The sequence below is a fragment of the Mustelus asterias genome, chromosome 23 (genome assembly GCF_964213995.1).
Source record: "Mustelus asterias chromosome 23, sMusAst1.hap1.1, whole genome shotgun sequence".
NCBI lineage: Eukaryota > Metazoa > Chordata > Chondrichthyes > Carcharhiniformes > Triakidae > Mustelus > Mustelus asterias.
Genome location: NC_135823.1, coordinates 10,240,789 through 10,263,703, shown reverse-complemented (window position 1 = coordinate 10,263,703; position 22,915 = coordinate 10,240,789).

Sequence of the window (22,915 nt, the reverse complement as noted above, 5' to 3'; positions counted from 1 at the left end):
GACGGCATTAAACCAATCCAATCCAATCCAATCCAATCCAACGAACGGGTTCCAGCCCAATCCAATCCAATCCAATCTAATCCTATCCAATTCAATCCAGGGAACGCCATCCAATCCAAGAAACGGCATCCAAACCAATCCAATCCAATCCAATCCACTTCATCCAATCCCATCCAATCCAAACCAATCCAAAACAGCCCAGTCGAATCCAATGCAATCCAATCCAATCCAATTCTATCCAATCCAAGGAACGGCATTCAATCCAATCCAATCCAATTCAGTCCAATGAACCTCAATGCAATCAAAGGAATGGCATCCAATCCAATTCAATCCAATCCAATCCAAACCAATACAATCCAATCCAACCCAATACAATCCAATCCAATGAACGGCATCCAATCCAATCCAATCCAATCCAATCCAATCGGAGCCAATCCAATCCAAGGAACGGCATCCAATCCAATCCAATGCAATGCAATCCAGTCCAATCCCATCCGATCCAAACCAATCTAATCCAATCCAATCTAAGGAACGGCATCCAATCCAATCCAATCCAATCCAATCCAAGCCAAGACAAGCCAAGCCAAGCCAAGCCAAGCCAAGCCAAGCCAAGCCAAGCCAATCCAATCCAATCTGAGGATCGGAATCCAATCTAATCCAATCCCATCCAATCCAATCCAAGGAACGGCATTCAATCCACTCCAATCCAATACAATCCAATGCAAACCAATCCAAGCCAATCCAATCCAATCCAAGGAACGGCATGAAATCCATTCCAATGCAATCCAATCCAATACAATCCAACACAATACAATCAAGACGAACGAACGGCATTCAATCCAATCCAATCCAATCCAATCCAAGGAACGGCATCCAATCCAATCCAATCCAATCCAATCCAAGCCAAGCCAAGCCAAGCCAAGCCAAGCCAAGCCAAGCCAAGCCAAGCCAATCCAATCCAATTTGAGGATCGGAATCCAATCTTATCCAATCCCATCCTATCCAATCCAAGGAACGGCATCCAATCCACTCCAATCCAATACAATCCTATCCAAACCAATCCAAGCCAATCCAATCCAATCCAAAGTACGGCATGAAATCTATTCCAATCCAATACAATACAATACAATCCAGTAGAAGGAACGGCATTCAATCCAATCCAACCCAATCCAATCAAATCCAATCCAACCAATGAACGGCATGATATCCAATCCAATGCAATCCAATCCAATCCAATCCAATTCAATCCAAGTAACGGCATCCAATCCAATCCAATCCGAGGAACGGCATTAAACCAATCCAATCCAATCCAATCCAATCCAACGAACGGGTTCCAGCCCAATCCAATCCAATCCAATCTAATCCTATCCAATTCAATCCAAGGAACGCCTTCCAATCCAATCCAATCCAAGAAACGGCATCCAAACCAATCCAATCCACTTCATCCATCCCATCCAATCCAAACCAATCCAATCCAGTCCAGTCCAATCCAAGGAACGGCATCCAATCCAATCCAATCCAATCCAATCCAAGGAACGGCATTCAATCCAATCCAATCCAATTCAGTCCAATGAACCTCAATGCAATCAAAGGAATGGCATCCAATCCAATTCAATCAAATCCAATCCAAACCAATCCAATCCAAGCCAACCCAATACAATCCAATCCAAGGAACGGCATCCAATCCAATCCAATCCAATCCAATCCAATCCGATCCAATCCAATCCAATCCAATCCAATCTAAGGAACGGCATTCAATCCAATCCAATCCAATCCAATCCAAGGAACGGCATCAAATCCAATCCAATCCAATCCAATGAACGGCATGCAATCCAATCCAATGCAATCCAATCCTATCCAATCCAATCCAAGGATCGCCATCCAATGCAATCCAATGGAATCCAAACCGATCCAATCCAATCCAATCCAAGGAACGGCATCAAATCAACTCCGATCCAATCAAATTCAATCCAATCCAATCCAATCCAATCCAATACAACCCAATTCAAGGAACGGCAACCAATCCAATTCAATCCAATGCAATCCATTCCAATCCAATCCAATCCAATGCAATCTAAGGCACGGCATCCAATCCAATCCAATCCAAGTCACGGCATCCAATCCAATCCAATCCAATTCAAGGAACGGCAGTAAACCATTCCAATCCAATCCAATCCAATCCAACGAACGGAATCAAGCCCAATCCAATCCAATCTAATCTAATCCTATCCAATCCAATCTAAGGAACGCCATCCAATCCAATCCAATCCAATGCAATCCGATCCAATCCAATCCAATCCAATCAATTCCAATCCTAGGAACGGCATCCAATCCAATCCAATCCAATGCAATGCAATCCAATCCAATCCAATCCAATCCAAGAAACGGCATCCAATCCAATCCAATCCAATGCAATGCCATCCAATCCAATCCAATACGATCCAATCCAATACAATACAATCCTATCGAAGGAACGTCATTCAATCCAAACCAATCCAATCCAAGGAACGGCATCCAATCCAATCCAATCCAATCCAATCCAAGCCAATCCAAGCCAATCCAATCCAATCTGAGGAACGGAATCCAATCTAATCCAATCCTATCCAATCCAATCCAAGGAACGGCATCCAATCCACTCCAATCCAATTCAATCCAATCCAAACCAATCCAAGCCAATCCAATCCAATCCAAGGAACGGCATGAAATCCATCCCAATGCAATCCAATCCAATACAATACAATACAATACAATCCAGTCGAAGGATCGGCATCCAAACCAATCCAATCCAATCCAATCCACTCCATCCAATCCCATCCAATCCAAACCAGTCCAATCCAATCCAGTCCAGTCCAATGCAAGGAACGGCATCCAATCTAATCCAATTCAATCCTATCCAATCCAATCCAAGGAACGGCATCCAATCCACTCCAATCCAATACAATCCTATCCAAACCAATCCAAGCCAATCCAATCCAATCCAAAGTACGGCATGAAATCCATTCCATTCCAATCCAATACAATACAATACAATCCAGTAGAAGGAACGGCATTCAATCCAATCCAACCCAATCCAATCAAATCCAATCCATCCAATCCAATGCAATCCAATCCAATTCAATCCAATCCAATCCAATCCAATTCAATCCAAGTAACGGCATCCAATCCAATCCAATCCGAGGAACGGCATTAAACCAATCCAATCCAATCCAATCCAATCCAACGAACGGGTTCCAGCCCAATCCAATCCAATCCAATCTAATCCTATCCAATTCAATCCAAGGAACGCCTTCCAATCCAATCCAATCCAAGAAACGGCATCCAAACCAATCCAATCCACTTCATCCATCCCATCCAATCCAAACCAATCCAATCCAGTCCAGTCCAATCCAAGGAACGGCATCCAATCCAATCCAATCCAATCCAATCCAAGGAACGGCATTCAATCCAATCCAATCCAATTCAGTCCAATGAACCTCAATGCAATCAAAGGAATGGCATCCAATCCAATTCAATCAAATCCAATCCAAACCAATCCAATCCAAGCCAACCCAATACAATCCAATCCAAGGAACGGCATCCAATCCAATCCAATCCAATCCAATCCAATCCGATCCAATCCAATCCAATCCAATCCAATCTAAGGAACGGCATTCAATCCAATCCAATCCAATCCAATCCAAGGAACGGCATCAAATCCAATCCAATCCAATCCAATGAACGGCATGCAATCCAATCCAATGCAATCCAATCCTATCCAATCCAATCCAAGGATCGCCATCCAATGCAATCCAATGGAATCCAAACCGATCCAATCCAATCCAATCCAAGGAACGGCATCAAATCAACTCCGATCCAATCAAATTCAATCCAATCCAATCCAATCCAATCCAATACAACCCAATTCAAGGAACGGCAACCAATCCAATTCAATCCAATGCAATCCATTCCAATCCAATCCAATCCAATGCAATCTAAGGCACGGCATCCAATCCAATCCAATCCAAGTCACGGCATCCAATCCAATCCAATCCAATTCAAGGAACGGCAGTAAACCATTCCAATCCAATCCAATCCAATCCAACGAACGGAATCAAGCCCAATCCAATCCAATCTAATCTAATCCTATCCAATCCAATCTAAGGAACGCCATCCAATCCAATCCAATCCAATGCAATCCGATCCAATCCAATCCAATCCAATCAATTCCAATCCTAGGAACGGCATCCAATCCAATCCAATCCAATGCAATGCAATCCAATCCAATCCAATCCAATCCAAGAAACGGCATCCAATCCAATCCAATCCAATGCAATGCCATCCAATCCAATCCAATACGATCCAATCCAATACAATACAATCCTATCGAAGGAACGTCATTCAATCCAAACCAATCCAATCCAAGGAACGGCATCCAATCCAATCCAATCCAATCCAATCCAAGCCAATCCAAGCCAATCCAATCCAATCTGAGGAACGGAATCCAATCTAATCCAATCCTATCCAATCCAATCCAAGGAACGGCATCCAATCCACTCCAATCCAATTCAATCCAATCCAAACCAATCCAAGCCAATCCAATCCAATCCAAGGAACGGCATGAAATCCATCCCAATGCAATCCAATCCAATACAATACAATACAATACAATCCAGTCGAAGGATCGGCATCCAAACCAATCCAATCCAATCCAATCCACTCCATCCAATCCCATCCAATCCAAACCAGTCCAATCCAATCCAGTCCAGTCCAATGCAAGGAACGGCATCCAATCTAATCCAATTCAATCCTATCCAATCCAATCCAAGGAACGGCATCCAATCCACTCCAATCCAATACAATCCTATCCAAACCAATCCAAGCCAATCCAATCCAATCCAAAGTACGGCATGAAATCCATTCCATTCCAATCCAATACAATACAATACAATCCAGTAGAAGGAACGGCATTCAATCCAATCCAACCCAATCCAATCAAATCCAATCCATCCAATCCAATGCAATCCAATCCAATTCAATCCAATCCAATCCAATCCAATCCAATCCAATCCAATCCAATCCAATCCAATCCAATTCAATCCAAGTAACGGCATCCTATCCAATCCAATCCAATCCGAGGAACGGCATTAAACCAAACCAATCCAATCCAATCCAACGAACGGGATCCAGCCCAATCCAATCCAATCCAATCTAATCCTATCCAATTCAATCCAAGGAACGCCATCCAATCCAATCCAATCCAATCCAATCCAAGAAACGGCATCCAAACCAATCCAATCCAATCCACTTCATCCAATCCCATCCAATCCAAACCAATCCAATCCAGTCCAGTCCAATCCAAGGAACGGGATCCAATCCAATCCAATCCAATGCAATCCGATCCAATCCAATTCTATCCAATCTAATCAATTCCAATCCTAGGAACGGCATCCAATCCAATCCAATCCAGGGAACGGCATCCAATCCAATCCAATCAAATCCAACCAATCCAAGCCAGGCCAAGCCAGGCCAAGCCAAGCCATGCCAAGCCAAGCCAATCCAATCCAATCTGAGGATCGGAATCCAATCTAATCCAATCCTATCCAATCCAATCCAAGGAACGGCATTCAATCCACTCCAATCCAATACAATCCAATCCAAACCAATCCAAGCCAATCCAATCCAATCCAATCGAAGGAACGGCATGAAATCCATTCCAATGCAATCCAATCCAATCCAACCCAATACAATCCAATCCAATGAACGGCATCCAATCCAATCGGAGCCAATCCAATCCAAGGAACGGCATCCAATCCAATCCAATCTAATCCAATCCAATCTAAGGAGCGACATTCAATCCAATCCAATCCAATCCAGTCCAATCCAATCCAATCCAATCCACACTAAGGAACGACATTCAATCCAATCCAATCCAATCCAGTCCAATCCAATCCAATCCAATCCAATGAACGGCATGTAATCCAATACAATCCAGTCCAGTCCCGTACAGTCCAATTCAAGGAACGGGATCCAATCCAATCGAATCCAATGCAATCCGATCCAATCCAATTCTATCCAATCCAATCAATTCTAATCCTAGGAACGGCATCCAATCCAATCCAATCCAAGGAACGGCATTCAATCCAATCCAATCCAATCCAGTCCAATGAAACTCAATGCAATCAAAGGAACGGCATCCAATCGAATCCAATCCAATCCAATCCAATCCGAACCAATCCAATCCAATCCAACCCAATACAATCCAATCCAATCCAATCCAATCCAATGAACGGCATGCAATCCAATCCAATGCAATCCAATCCTGTCCAATCCAATCCAAGGAACGGCATTCAATCCAATCCAATCCAATCCAGTCCAATGAAACTCAATGCAATCAAAGGAACGGCATCCAGTCCAATCCAATCCTATCCAATCCGAACGAATCCAATCCAATCCAACCCAATACAATCCAATCCAATGAACGGCATCCAATCCAATCCAATCGGAGCCAATCCAATCCAAGGAACGGCATCCAATCCAATCCAATGTAATGCAATCCAGTCCAATCCAATCCGAACCAATCCAATCCAATCCAATCCAATCCAATTCAATCCAATCCAATCCAATCCAATGAACGGCATGCAATCCAATCCAATGCAATCCAATCCTGTCCAATCCAATCCAAGGTACGCCATCCAATCCAATCCAATGCAATCCAAACCGATCCAATCCAATCCATTCCAATCCAAGGAACGGCATCCAATCAAATCCAATCCAATCAATTCCAAGCCAATCCAATCCAATCTAAACAAAGGAACGGCATCCAATCGAATTCAATCCAAGGAACGGCATCCAATCCAATCCAATCCAATGTAATCAATTCCAATCCAATCCAATCCAATCAAATCCAATCCAATCTAAGGAACGGCATTAAACGAATACAATCCAATCCAATCCAATCCAACGAACGGAATCCAGCCCAATCCAATCCATTCCAATCCAAACCAATCTATTCCAATCCAATTCAATCCAATCCAATGAACGGCATCCAATCCAATCCAATCCGAGCCAATCCCATCCAATCTAAGGAACGGCATTCAATCCAATCCAATCCAATCCAATCCAATCCAATGCAATCCATTCCAATCCAATCCAATCCAATCCAATCCAATCTAAGGAACGGCATTAACCGAATCCAATCCAATCCAATCCAACGAACGGCATCCAGCCCAATCCAATCCAATCCAATGTAACCCAATCCAATCTAAGGAACGGCATCCAATCCAATCCAATCCAATCTAATCCTATCCAATTCAATCCAAGGAACGCCATCCAATCCAATCCAATCCATTCCAAGAAACGGCATCCAAACCAATCCAATCCAATCCAATCCACTTCATCCAATCCCATCCAATCCAAACCAATCCAATCCAGTCCAGTCCAATCCAAGGAACGGCATTCAATCCAATCCAATCCAATCCAATTCAGTCCAATGAAACTCAATGCAATCAAAGGAATGGCATCCAATCCAATTCAATCCAATCCAATCCAAACCAATCCAATCCAATCCAAGCCAATACAATCCATTCCAATGAACGGCATCCAATCCAATCCAATCCAATCCAATCGGAGCCAATCCAATCCAAGGAACGGCATCCAATCCAATCCAATGCAATGCAATCCAGTCCAATCCCATCCGATCCAAACCAATCTAATCCAATCCAATCTAAGGAACGGCATCCAATCCAATCCAATCCAATCCAATCCAAGCCAAGACAAGCCAAGCCAAGCCAAGCCAAGCCAATCCAATCCAATCTGAGGATCGGAATCCAATCTAATCCAATCCCATCCAATCCAATCCAAGGAACGGCATTCAATCCACTCCAATCCAATACAATCCAATGCAAACCAATCCAAGCCAATCCAATCCAATCCAAGGAACGGCATGAAATCCATTCCAATGCAATCCAATCCAATCCAATCCAATACAATACAATCAAGTCGAACGAACGGCATTCAATCCAATCCAATTCAATCCAATCCAAGGAACGGCATCCAATCCAATCCAATCCAATCCAATCCAAGCCAAGCCATGCCAAGCCAAGCCAAGCCAAGCCAATCCAATCCAATCTGAGGATCGGAATCCAATCTAATCCAATCCCATCCTTTCCAATCCAAGGAACGGCATCCAATCCGCTCCAATCCAATACAATCCTATCCAAACCAATCCAAGCCAATCCAATCCAATCCAAAGTACGGCATGAAATCTATTCCAATCCAATACAATACAATACAATCCAGTAGAAGGAACGGCATTCAATCCAATCCAACCCAATCCAATCAAATCCAATCCAACCAATGAACGGCATGATATCCAATCCAATGCAATCCAATCCAATCCAAACCAATCCAATTCAATCCAGGTAACGGCATCCAATCCAATCCAATCCGAGGGACGGCATTAAACCAATCCAATCCAATCCAATCCAATCCAACGAACGGGTTCCAGCCCAATCCAATCCAATCCAATCTAATCCTATCCAATTCAATCCAGGGAACGCCATCCAATCCAAGAAACGGCATCCAAACCAATCCAATCCAATCCAATCCACTTCATCCAATCCCATCCAATCCAAACCAATCCAAAACAGCCCAGTCGAATCCAATGCAATCCAATCCAATCCAATTCTATCCAATCCAAGGAACGGCATTCAATCCAATCCAATCCAATTCAGTCCAATGAACCTCAATGCAATCAAAGGAATGGCATCCAATCCAATTCAATCCAATCCAATCCAAACCAATACAATCCAATCCAACCCAATACAATCCAATCCAATGAACGGCATCCAATCCAATCCAATCCAATCCAATCCAATCGGAGCCAATCCAATCCAAGGAACGGCATCCAATCCAATCCAATGCAATGCAATCCAGTCCAATCCCATCCGATCCAAACCAATCTAATCCAATCCAATCTAAGGAACGGCATCCAATCCAATCCAATCCAATCCAATCCAAGCCAAGACAAGCCAAGCCAAGCCAAGCCAAGCCAAGCCAAGCCAAGCCAATCCAATCCAATCTGAGGATCGGAATCCAATCTAATCCAATCCCATCCAATCCAATCCAAGGAACGGCATTCAATCCACTCCAATCCAATACAATCCAATGCAAACCAATCCAAGCCAATCCAATCCAATCCAAGGAACGGCATGAAATCCATTCCAATGCAATCCAATCCAATACAATCCAACACAATACAATCAAGACGAACGAACGGCATTCAATCCAATCCAATCCAATCCAATCCAAGGAACGGCATCCAATCCAATCCAATCCAATCCAATCCAAGCCAAGCCAAGCCAAGCCAAGCCAAGCCAAGCCAAGCCAAGCCAAGCCAATCCAATCCAATTTGAGGATCGGAATCCAATCTTATCCAATCCCATCCTATCCAATCCAAGGAACGGCATCCAATCCACTCCAATCCAATACAATCCTATCCAAACCAATCCAAGCCAATCCAATCCAATCCAAAGTACGGCATGAAATCTATTCCAATCCAATACAATACAATACAATCCAGTAGAAGGAACGGCATTCAATCCAATCCAACCCAATCCAATCAAATCCAATCCAACCAATGAACGGCATGATATCCAATCCAATGCAATCCAATCCAATCCAATCCAATTCAATCCAAGTAACGGCATCCAATCCAATCCAATCCGAGGAACGGCATTAAACCAATCCAATCCAATCCAATCCAATCCAACGAACGGGTTCCAGCCCAATCCAATCCAATCCAATCTAATCCTATCCAATTCAATCCAAGGAACGCCTTCCAATCCAATCCAATCCAAGAAACGGCATCCAAACCAATCCAATCCACTTCATCCATCCCATCCAATCCAAACCAATCCAATCCAGTCCAGTCCAATCCAAGGAACGGCATCCAATCCAATCCAATCCAATCCAATCCAAGGAACGGCATTCAATCCAATCCAATCCAATTCAGTCCAATGAACCTCAATGCAATCAAAGGAATGGCATCCAATCCAATTCAATCAAATCCAATCCAAACCAATCCAATCCAAGCCAACCCAATACAATCCAATCCAAGGAACGGCATCCAATCCAATCCAATCCAATCCAATACAATCCGATCCAATCCAATCCAATCCAATCCAATCTAAGGAACGGCATTCAATCCAATCCAATCCAATCCAATCCAAGGAACGGCATCAAATCCAATCCAATCCAATCCAATGAACGGCATGCAATCCAATCCAATGCAATCCAATCCTATCCAATCCAATCCAAGGATCGCCATCCAATGCAATCCAATGGAATCCAAACCGATCCAATCCAATCCAATCCAAGGAACGGCATCAAATCAACTCCGATCCAATCAAATTCAATCCAATCCAATCCAATCCAATCCAATACAACCCAATTCAAGGAACGGCAACCAATCCAATTCAATCCAATGCAATCCATTCCAATCCAATCCAATCCAATGCAATCTAAGGCACGGCATCCAATCCAATCCAATCCAAGTCACGGCATCCAATCCAATCCAATCCAATTCAAGGAACGGCAGTAAACCATTCCAATCCAATCCAATCCAATCCAACGAACGGAATCAAGCCCAATCCAATCCAATCTAATCTAATCCTATCCAATCCAATCTAAGGAACGCCATCCAATCCAATCCAATCCAATGCAATCCGATCCAATCCAATCCAATCCAATCAATTCCAATCCTAGGAACGGCATCCAATCCAATCCAATCCAATGCAATGCAATCCAATCCAATCCAATCCAATCCAAGAAACGGCATCCAATCCAATCCAATCCAATGCAATGCCATCCAATCCAATACGATCCAATCCAATACAATACAATCCTATCGAAGGAACGTCATTCAATCCAAACCAATCCAATCCAAGGAACGGCATCCAATCCAATCCAATCCAATCCAATCCAAGCCAATCCAAGCCAATCCAATCCAATCTGAGGAACGGAATCCAATCTAATCCAATCCTATCCAATCCAATCCAAGGAACGGCATCCAATCCACTCCAATCCAATTCAATCCAATCCAAACCAATCCAAGCCAATCCAATCCAATCCAAGGAACGGCATGAAATCCATCCCAATGCAATCCAATCCAATACAATACAATACAATACAATCCAGTCGAAGGATCGGCATCCAAACCAATCCAATCCAATCCAATCCACTCCATCCAATCCCATCCAATCCAAACCAGTCCAATCCAATCCAGTCCAGTCCAATGCAAGGAACGGCATCCAATCTAATCCAATTCAATCCTATCCAATCCAATCCAAGGAACGGCATCCAATCCACTCCAATCCAATACAATCCTATCCAAACCAATCCAAGCCAATCCAATCCAATCCAAAGTACGGCATGAAATCCATTCCATTCCAATCCAATACAATACAATACAATCCAGTAGAAGGAACGGCATTCAATCCAATCCAACCCAATCCAATCAAATCCAATCCATCCAATCCAATGCAATCCAATCCAATTCAATCCAATCCAATCCAATCCAATCCAATCCAATCCAATCCAATCCAATCCAATCCAATTCAATCCAAGTAACGGCATCCTATCCAATCCAATCCAATCCGAGGAACGGCATTAAACCAAACCAATCCAATCCAATCCAACGAACGGGATCCAGCCCAATCCAATCCAATCCAATCTAATCCTATCCAATTCAATCCAAGGAACGCCATCCAATCCAATCCAATCCAATCCAATCCAAGAAACGGCATCCAAACCAATCCAATCCAATCCACTTCATCCAATCCCATCCAATCCAAACCAATCCAATCCAGTCCAGTCCAATCCAAGGAACGGGATCCAATCCAATCCAATCCAATGCAATCCGATCCAATCCAATTCTATCCAATCTAATCAATTCCAATCCTAGGAACGGCATCCAATCCAATCCAATCCAATCCAATCCAGGGAACGGCATCCAATCCAATCCAATCAAATCCAACCAATCCAAGCCAGGCCAAGCCAGGCCAAGCCAAGCCATGCCAAGCCAAGCCAATCCAATCCAATCTGAGGATCGGAATCCAATCTAATCCAATCCTATCCAATCCAATCCAAGGAACGGCATTCAATCCACTCCAATCCAATACAATCCAATCCAAACCAATCCAAGCCAATCCAATCCAATCCAATCGAAGGAACGGCATGAAATCCATTCCAATGCAATCCAATCCAATCCAACCCAATACAATCCAATCCAATGAACGGCATCCAATCCAATCGGAGCCAATCCAATCCAAGGAACGGCATCCAATCCAATCCAATCTAATCCAATCCAATCTAAGGAGCGACATTCAATCCAATCCAATCCAATCCAGTCCAATCCAATCCAATCCAATCCACACTAAGGAACGACATTCAATCCAATCCAATCCAATCCAGTCCAATCCAATCCAATCCAATCCAATGAACGGCATGTAATCCAATACAATCCAGTCCAGTCCCGTACAGTCCAATCCAAGGAACGGGATCCAATCCAATCGAATCCAATGCAATCCGATCCAATCCAATTCTATCCAATCCAATCAATTCCAATCCTAGGAACGGCATCCAATCCAATCCAATCCAATCCAAGGAACGGCATTCAATCCAATCCAATCCAATCCAGTCCAATGAAACTCAATGCAATCAAAGGAACGGCATCCAATCCAATCCAATCCAATCCAATCCAATCCGAACCAATCCAATCCAATCCAACCCAATACAATCCAATCCAATCCAATCCAATCCAATGAACGGCATGCAATCCAATCCAATGCAATCCAATCCTGTCCAATCCAATCCAAGGAACGGCATTCAATCCAATCCAATCCAATCCAGTCCAATGAAACTCAATGCAATCAAAGGAACGGCATCCAGTCCAATCCAATCCTATCCAATCCGAACGAATCCAATCCAATCCAACCCAATACAATCCAATCCAATGAACGGCATCCAATCCAATCCAATCGGAGCCAATCCAATCCAAGGAACGGCATCCAATCCAATCCAATGTAATGCAATCCAGTCCAATCCAATCCGAACCAATCCAATCCAATCCAATCCAATCCAATTCAATCCAATCCAATCCAATCCAATGAACGGCATGCAATCCAATCCAATGCAATCCAATCCTGTCCAATCCAATCCAAGGTACGCCATCCAATCCAATCCAATGCAATCCAAACCGATCCAATCCAATCCATTCCAATCCAAGGAACGGCATCCAATCAAATCCAATCCAATCAATTCCAAGCCAATCCAATCCAATCTAAACAAAGGAACGGCATCCAATCGAATTCAATCCAAGGAACGGCATCCAATCCAATCCAATCCAATGTAATCAATTCCAATCCAATCCAATCCAATCAAATCCAATCCAATCTAAGGAACGGCATTAAACGAATACAATCCAATCCAATCCAATCCAACGAACGGAATCCAGCCCAATCCAATCCATTCCAATCCAAACCAATCTATTCCAATCCAATTCAATCCAATCCAATGAACGGCATCCAATCCAATCCAATCCGAGCCAATCCAATCCAATCTAAGGAACGGCATTCAATCCAATCCAATCCAATCCAATCCAATCCAATGCAATCCATTCCAATCCAATCCAATCCAATCCAATCCAATCTAAGGAACGGCATTAACCGAATCCAATCCAATCCAATCCAACGAACGGCATCCAGCCCAATCCAATCCAATCCAATGTAACCCAATCCAATCTAAGGAACGGCATCCAATACAATCCAATACAATCCAAACCAATCCAATCCAATCGAATCCAATTCAATCCAAACCAATGAACTGCATCAAATCCAATCCTATCCAATTCAATCCAAGGAACGCCATCCAATCCAATCCAACCCAATCAAAACCAATCCAATCCATTCCAATCCAATCCAATCCAATCCAATCCAATCGAAGGAACGGCATTAACCGAATCCAATCCAATCCAATCCAACGAACGGCATCCAGCCCAATCCAATCCAATCCAATGTATCCCAATCCAATCTAAGGAACGGCATCCAATCCAATCCAATACAATCCAAACCAATCCAATCCAATCGAATCCAATTCAATCCAAACCAATGAACTGCATCCAATCCAATCCAATCCAATCCTATCCAATTCAATCCAAGGAACGCCATCCAATCCAATCCAACCCAATCTAAGGAAAGGCATCCAATCCAACCCAATCCAATCCAAGTAACGGCATCCAATCCAATCCAATACAATCCAATCGAAGGAACGGCATTAACCGAATTCAATTCAATCCAATCCAACGACCGGCATCCAGCCCAATCCAATCCAATCCAATGTAACCCAATCCAATCGAAGGAACGGCATCCAATCCAATCCAATACAATCCAAACCAATCCAATCCAATCGAATCCAATTCAATCCAAACCAATGAACTGCATCCAATCCAATCCAATCCAATCCTATCCAATTCAATCCAAGGAACGCCATCCAATCCAATCCAACACAATCAAAACCAATCCAATCTAATCCTCTACAATCCAATCCAAGAAACGCCATCCAATCCAATCGAATACACTCCGATTCAATCCAATCCAATCCAATCCAATCCAAGCAACGGCATCCAATCCAATCCAATCCAATGTAATGCCATTCAATCCAATCCAATCCGATCCAATCCACTCCAATACAATCCTATCTGAGGAACGGCATTCAATCCAATCCAATCCATTCCAAGGAACGGCATCCAATCCAATCCAATCCAATCCAAGCCAAGCCAATCCAATCCTATCTGTGGAACGGCATCCAATCTAATCCAATCCAATTCTATCCAATACAATCCAAGGAACGGCATCCAATCTAATCCAATTCAATCCTATCCAATCCAATCCAAGGAACGGCATCCAATCCACTCCAATCCAATACAATCCTATCCAAACCAATCCAAGCCAATCCAATCCAATCCAAAGTACGGCATGAAATCCATTCCAATCCAATCCAATACAATACAATACAATCCAGTAGAAGGAACGGCATTCAATCCAATCCAACCCAATCCAATCAAATCCAATCCAACCAATGAACGGCATGATATCCAATCCAATGCAATCCAATCCAATCCAATTCAATCCAAGTAACGGCATCCAATCCAATCCAATCCGAGGAACGGCATGAAACCAATCCAATCCAATCCAACGAACGGGATCCAGCCCAATCCAATCCAATACAATCTAATCCTATCCAATTCAATCCAAGGAACGCCATCCAATCCAATCCAATCCAATCCAAGAAACGGCATCCAAACCAATCCAATCCAATCCACTTCATCCAATCCCATCCAATCCAAACCAATCCAATCCAGTCCAGTCCAATCCAAGGAACGGCATCCAATCCAATCCAATCCAAGGAACGGCATTCAATCCAATCCAATCCAATTCAGTCCAATGAAACTCAATGCAATCAAAGGAATGGCATCCAATCCAATTCAATCCAATCCAATCCAAAACAATCCAATCCAATCCAAGCCAATACAATCCAATCCAATGAACGGCATCCAATCCAATCCAATCCAATCCAATCGGAGCCAATCCAATCCAAGGAACGGCATCCAATCCAATCCAATGCAATGCAATCCAGTCCAATCCCATCCGATCCAAACCAATCTAATCCAATCCAATCTAAGGAACGGCATCCAATCCAATCCAATCCAATCCAATCCAATCCAATCCAAGCCAAGCCAAGACAAGCCAAGCCAAGCCAAGCCAAGCCAAGCCAAGCCAAGCCAATCCAATCCAATCTGAGGATCGGAATCCAATCTAATCCAATCCCATCCAATCCAATCCAAGGAACGGCATTCAATCCACTCCAATCCAATACAATCCAATGCAAACCAATCCAAGCCAATCCAATCTAATCCAAGGAACGGCATGAAATCCATTCCAATGCAATCCAATCCAATCCAATCCAATACAATACAATCAAGTCGAACGAACGGCATTCAATCCAATCCAATTCAATCCAATCCAAGGAACGGCATCCAATCCAATCCAATCCAATCCAAGCCAAGCCATGCCAAGCCAAGCCAAGCCAAGCCAATCCAATCCAATCTGAGGATCGGAATCCAATCTAATCCAATCCCATCCTATCCAATCCAAGGAACGGCATCCAATCCACTCCAATCCAATACAATCCTATCCAAACCAATCCAAGCCAATCCAATCCAATCCAAAGTACGGCATGAAATCTATTCCAATCCAATACAATACAATACAATCCAGTAGAAGGAACGGCATTCAATCCAATCCAACCCAATCCAATCAAATCCAATCCAACCAATGAACGGCATGATATCCAATCCAATGCAATCCAATCCAATCCAATCCAATCCCATTCAATCCAAGTAACGGCATCCAATCCAATCCAATCCGAGGGACGGCATTAAACCAATCCAATCCAATCCAATCCAATCCAACGAACGGGTTCCAGCCCAATCCAATCCAATCCAATCTAATCCTATCCAATTCAATCCAAGGAACGCCTTCCAATCCAATCCAATCCAAGAAACGGCATTCAAACCAATCCAATCCACTTCATCCATCCCATCCAATCCAAACCAATCCAATCCAGTCCAGTCCAATCCAAGGAACGGCATCCAATCCAATCCAATCCAATCCAAGGAACGGCATTCAATCCAATCCAATCCAATTCAGTCCAATGAACCTCAATGCAATCAAAGGAATGGCATCCAATCCAATTCAATTCAATCCAATCCAAACCAATCCAATCCAAGCCAACCCAATACAATCCAATCCAAGGAACGGCATCCAATCCAATCCAATGCAATGCAATCCAATCCAATCCAATCCGATCCAATCCAATCCAATCCAATCCAATCTAAGGAACGGCATTCAATCCAATCCAATCCAATCCAAGGAACGGCATCAAATCCAATCCAATCCAATCCAATGAACGGCATGCAATCCAATCCAATGCAATCCAATCCTATCCAATCCAATCCAAGGATCGCCATCCAATGCAATCCAATGGAATCCAAACCGATCCAATCCAATCCAATCCAAGGAACGGCATCAAATCAACTCCGATCCAATCAAATTCAATCCAATCCAATCCAATCCAATACAACCCAATTCAAGGAACGGCAACCAATCCAATTCAATCCAATGCAATCCATTCCAATCCAATCCAATCCAATGCAATCTAAGGCACGGCATCCAATCCAATCCAATCCAAGTCACGGCATCCAATCCAATCCAATCCAATTCAAGAAACGGCAGTAAACCAATCCAATCCAACGAACGGAATCAAGCCCAATCCAATCCAATCCAATCTAATCCTATCCAATCCAATCTAAGGAACGCCATCCAATCCAATCCAATCCAACCCAATGCAATCCGATCCAATCCAATCCAATCCAATCAATTCCAATCCTAGGAACGGCATCGAATCTAATCCAATCCAATCCAATCCAATCCAATCCAATCCAAGAAACGGCATCCAATCCAATCCAATCCAATCCGATCCAATCCAATACAATACAATCCTATCGAAGGAACGTCATTCAATCCAAACCAATCCAATCCAAGGAACGGCATCCAATCCAATCCAATCCAATCCAAGCCAATCCACTCCAATCTGAGGAACGGAATCCAATCTAATCCAATCCAGTCCAGTCCAATCCAAGGAACGGCATCCAATCCAATCCAATCCAAGGAACGGCATTCAATCCAATCCAATCCAATTCAGTCCAATGAAACTCAATGCAATCAAAGGAATGGCATCCAATCCAATTCAATCCAATCCAATCCAAACCAATCCAATCCAATCCAAGCCAATACAATCCAATCCAATGAACGGCATCCAATCCAATCCAATCCAATCCAATCCAATCGGAGCCAATCCAATCCAAGGAACGGCATCCAATCCAATCCAATGCAATGCAATCCAGTCCAATCCCATCCGATCCAAACCAATCTAATCCAATCCAATCTAAGGAACGGCATCCAATCCAATCCAATCCAATCCAATCCAATCCAATCCAATCCAAGCCAAGCCAAGACAAGCCAAGCCAAGCCAAACCAAGCCAAGCCAAGCCAAGCCAAGCCAATCCAATCCAATCTGAGGATCGGAATCCAATCTAATCCAATCCCATCCAATCCAATCCAAGGAACGGCATTCAATCCACTCCAATCCAATACAATCCAATGCAAACCAATCCAAGCCAATCCAATCCAATCCAAGGAACGGCATGAAATCCATTCCGATGCAATCCAATCCAATCCAATACAATACAATACAATCAAGTCGAACGAACGGCATTCAATCCAATCCAATTCAATCCAATCCAAGGAACGGCATCCAATCCAATCCAATCCAATCCAATCCAAGCCAAGCCAAGCCATGCCAAGCCAAGCCAAGCCAAGCCAATCCAATCCAATCTGAGGATCGGAATCCAATCTAATCCAATCCCATCCTATCCAATCCAAGGAACGGCATCCAATCCACTCCAATCCAATACAATCCTATCCAAACCAATCCAAGCCAATCCAATCCAATCCAAAGTACGGCATGAAATCTATTCCAATCCAATACAATACAATACAATCCAGTAGAAGGAACGGCATTCAATCCAATCCAACCCAATCCAATCAAATCCAATCCAACCAATGAACGGCATGATATCCAATCCAATGCAATCCAATCCAATCCAATCCAATCCAATTCAATCCAAGTAACGGCATCCAATCCAATCCAATCCGAGGGACGGCATTAAACCAATCCAATCCAATCCAATCCAATCCAACGAACGGGTTCCAGCCCAATCCAATCCAATCCAATCTAATCCTATCCAATTCAATCCAAGGAACGCCTTCCAATCCAATCCAATCCAAGAAACGGCATCCAAACCAATCCAATCCACTTCATCTATCCCATCCAATCCAAACCAATCCAATCCAGTCCAGTCCAATCCAAGGAACGGCATCCAATCCAATCCAATCCAATCCAATCCAAGGAACGGCATTCAATCCAATCCAATCCAATTCAGTCCAATGAACCTCAATGCAATCAAAGGAATGGCATCCAATCCAATTCAATTCAATCCAATCCAAACCAATCCAATCCAAGCCAACCCAATACAATCCAATCCAAGGAACGGCATCCAATCCAATCCAATGCAATGCAATCCAATCCAATCCAATCCGATCCAATCCAATCCAATCCAATCCAATCTAAGGAACGGCATTCAATCCAATCCAATCCAATCCAATCCAAGGAACGGCATCAAATCCAATCCAATCCAATCCAATGAACGGCATGCAATCCAATCCAATGCAATCCAATCCTATCCAATCCAATCCAAGGATCGCCATCCAATGCAATCCAATGGAATCCAAACCGATCCAATCCAATCCAATCCAAGGAACGGCATCAAATCAACTCCGATCCAATCAAATTCAATCCAATCCAATCCAATCCAATACAACCCAATTCAAGGAACGGCAACCAATCCAATTCAATCCAATGCAATCCATTCCAATCCAATCCAATCCAATGCAATCTAAGGCACGGCATCCAATCCAATCCAATCCAAGTCACGGCATCCAATCCAATCCAATCCAATTCAAGGAACGGCAGTAAACCAATCCAATCCAATCCAATCCAATCCAACGAACGGAATCAAGCCCAATCCAATCCAATCCAATCTAATCCTATCCAATCCAATCTAAGGAACGCCATCCAATCCAATCCAATCCAACCCAATGCAATCCGATCCAATCCAATCCAATGCAATCAATTCCAATCCTAGGAACGGCATCGAATCTAATCCAATCCAATCCAATCCAATCCAATCCAATCCAAGAAACGGCATCCAATCCAATCCAATCCAATGCAATGCCATCCAATCCAATCCAATACGATCCAATCCAATACAATACAATCCTATCGAAGAAACGTCATTCAATCCAAACCAATCCAATCCAAGGAACGGCATCCAATCCAATCCAATCCAATCCAATCCAATCCAAGCCAATCCACTCCAATCTGAGGAACGGAATCCAATCTAATCCAATCCTATCCAATCCAATCCAAGGGACTGCATCCAATCCACTCCAATCCAATTCAATCCAATCCAAACCAATCCAAGCCAATCCAATCCAATCCAAGGAACGGCATGAAATGCATCCCAATGCAATCCAATCCAATACAATACAATACAATACAATACAGTCGAAGGATCGGCATCCAAACCAATCCAATCCAATCCAATCCACTCCATCCAATCCCATCCAATCCAAACCAGTCCAATCCAATCCAGTCCAGTCCAATCCAAGGAACGGGATCCAATCCAATCCAATCCAATGCAATCCGATCCAATCCAATTCTATCCAATCCAATCAATTCCAATCCTTGGAACGGCATCCAATCCAATCCAATCCAATCCAATCTAATCCTAACCAATCCAATCCAAGGAACGCCATCCAATCCATTCCAAACCAGTCCGATCCAATCCAATCCAATCCAATCCAATCCAAGGAACGGCATTCAATCCAATCCAATCCAATCCAGTCCAATGAAACTCAATGCAATCAAAGGAACGGCATCCAATCGAATCCAATCCAATCCAATCCAATCCGAACCAATCCAATCCAATCCAACCCAATACAATCCAATCCAATCCAATCCAATCCAATCCAATGAACGGCATGCAATCCAATCCAATGCAATCCAATCCTGTCCAATCCAATCCAAGGAACGGCATTCAATCCAATCCAATCCAATCCAGTCCAATGAAACTCAATGCAATCAAAGGAACGGCATCCAGTCCAATCCAATCCTATCCAATCCGAACGAATCCAATCCAATCCAACCCAATACAATCCAATCCAATGAACGGCATCCAATCCAATCCAATCGGAGCCAATCCAATCCAAGGAACGGCATCCAATCCAATCCAATGTAATGCAATCCAGTCCAATCCAATCCGAACCAATCCAATCCAATCCAATCCAATCCAATCCAATTCAATCCAATCCAATCCAATCCAATGAACGGCATGCAATCCAATCCAATGCAATCCAATCCTGTCCAATACAATCCAAGGTACGCCATCCAATCCAATCCAATGCAATCCAAACCGATCCAATCCAATCCATTCTAATCCAAGGAACGGCATCCAATCAAATCCAATCCAATCAATTCCAAGCCAATCCAATCCAATCTAAACAAAGGAACGGCATCCAATCGAATTCAATCCAAGGAACATAGAACATAGAACATTACAGCGCAGAACAGGCCCTTCGGCCCACGATGTTGCACCGACCAGTTAAAAAAAAAACTGTGACCCTCCAACCTAAACCAATTTCTTTTCATCCATGAACCTATCTACGGATCTCTTAAACGCCCCCAAACTAGGCGCATTTACTACTGATGCTGGCAGGGCATTCCAATCCCTCACCACCTTCTGGGTAAAGAACCTACCCCTGACATCGGTTCTATAACTACCCCCCCTCAATTTAAAGCCATGCCCCCTCGTGCTGGATTTCTCCATCAGAGGAAAAAGGCTATCACTATCCACCCTATCTAAACCTCTAATCATCTTATATGTTTCAATAAGATCCCCTCTTAGCCGTCGCCTTTCCAGCGAAAACAATCCCAAATCCCTCAGCCTCTCCTCATAGGATCTCCCCTCCATACCAGGCAACATCCTGGTAAACCTCCTCTGCACCCTCTCCAAAGCCTCCACATCCTTCCTGTAATGTGGGGACCAGAACTGCACACAGTACTCCAAGTGCGGCCGCACCAGAGTTGTGTACAGTTGCAACATAACGCTACGACTCCTAAATTCAATCCCCCTACCAATAAACGCCAAGACACCATATGCCTTCTTAACAACCTTATCTACTTGATTCCCAACTTTCAGGGATCTCTGCACACATACACCTAGATCCCTCTGCTCCTCCACACTATTCAAAGTCCTCCCGTTAGCCCTATACTCAACACATCTGTTATTCCTACCAAAGTGAATTACCTCACACTTCTCCGCATTAAACTCCATCCGCCACCTCTCGGCCCAACTTTGCAACCTGTCTAAGTCTTCCTGCAAACTACGACACCCTTCCTCACTGTCTACCACACCACCGACTTTGGTGTCATCAGCAAATTTGCTAATCCACCCAACTATACCCTCATCCAGATCATTAATAAATATTACAAACAGCAGTGGCCCCAAAACAGATCCCTGAGGTACACCACTTGTAACCGCACTCCATGATGAATATTTACTATCAACCACCACCCTCTGTTTCCTATCCGCTAGCCAATTCCTGATCCAATTTCCTAGATCACCCCCAATCCCATACATCTGCATTTTCTGCAGAAGCCTACCATGGTGAACCTTATCAAACGCCTTACTAAAATCCATATATACCACGTCCACTGCCTTGCCCCCATCCACCTCCTTGGTCACTTTCTCAAAAAACTCAATAAGGTTAGTAAGGCACGACCTACCTGCCACAAAACCATGCTGACTATCACCTATCAATTCATTACTCTCCAAATAACTATAAATCCTATCCCTTATAATTTTTTCCAACATCTTGCCGACAACAGAAGTGAGACTCACCGGTCTATAATTCCCGGGGAAGTCTCTGTTCCCCTTCTTAAACAATGGGACAACATTCGCTAACCTCCAATCTTCTGGTACTATACCAGAGGCCAACGACGACCTGAAGATCAGAGCCAGAGGCTCTGCAATCACTTCTCTTGCCTCCCAGAGAATCCTTGGATAAATCCCATCCGGACCAGGGGATTTATCTATTTTCAGACCCTCCAGAATATCCTGCACATCCTCCTTAACTAC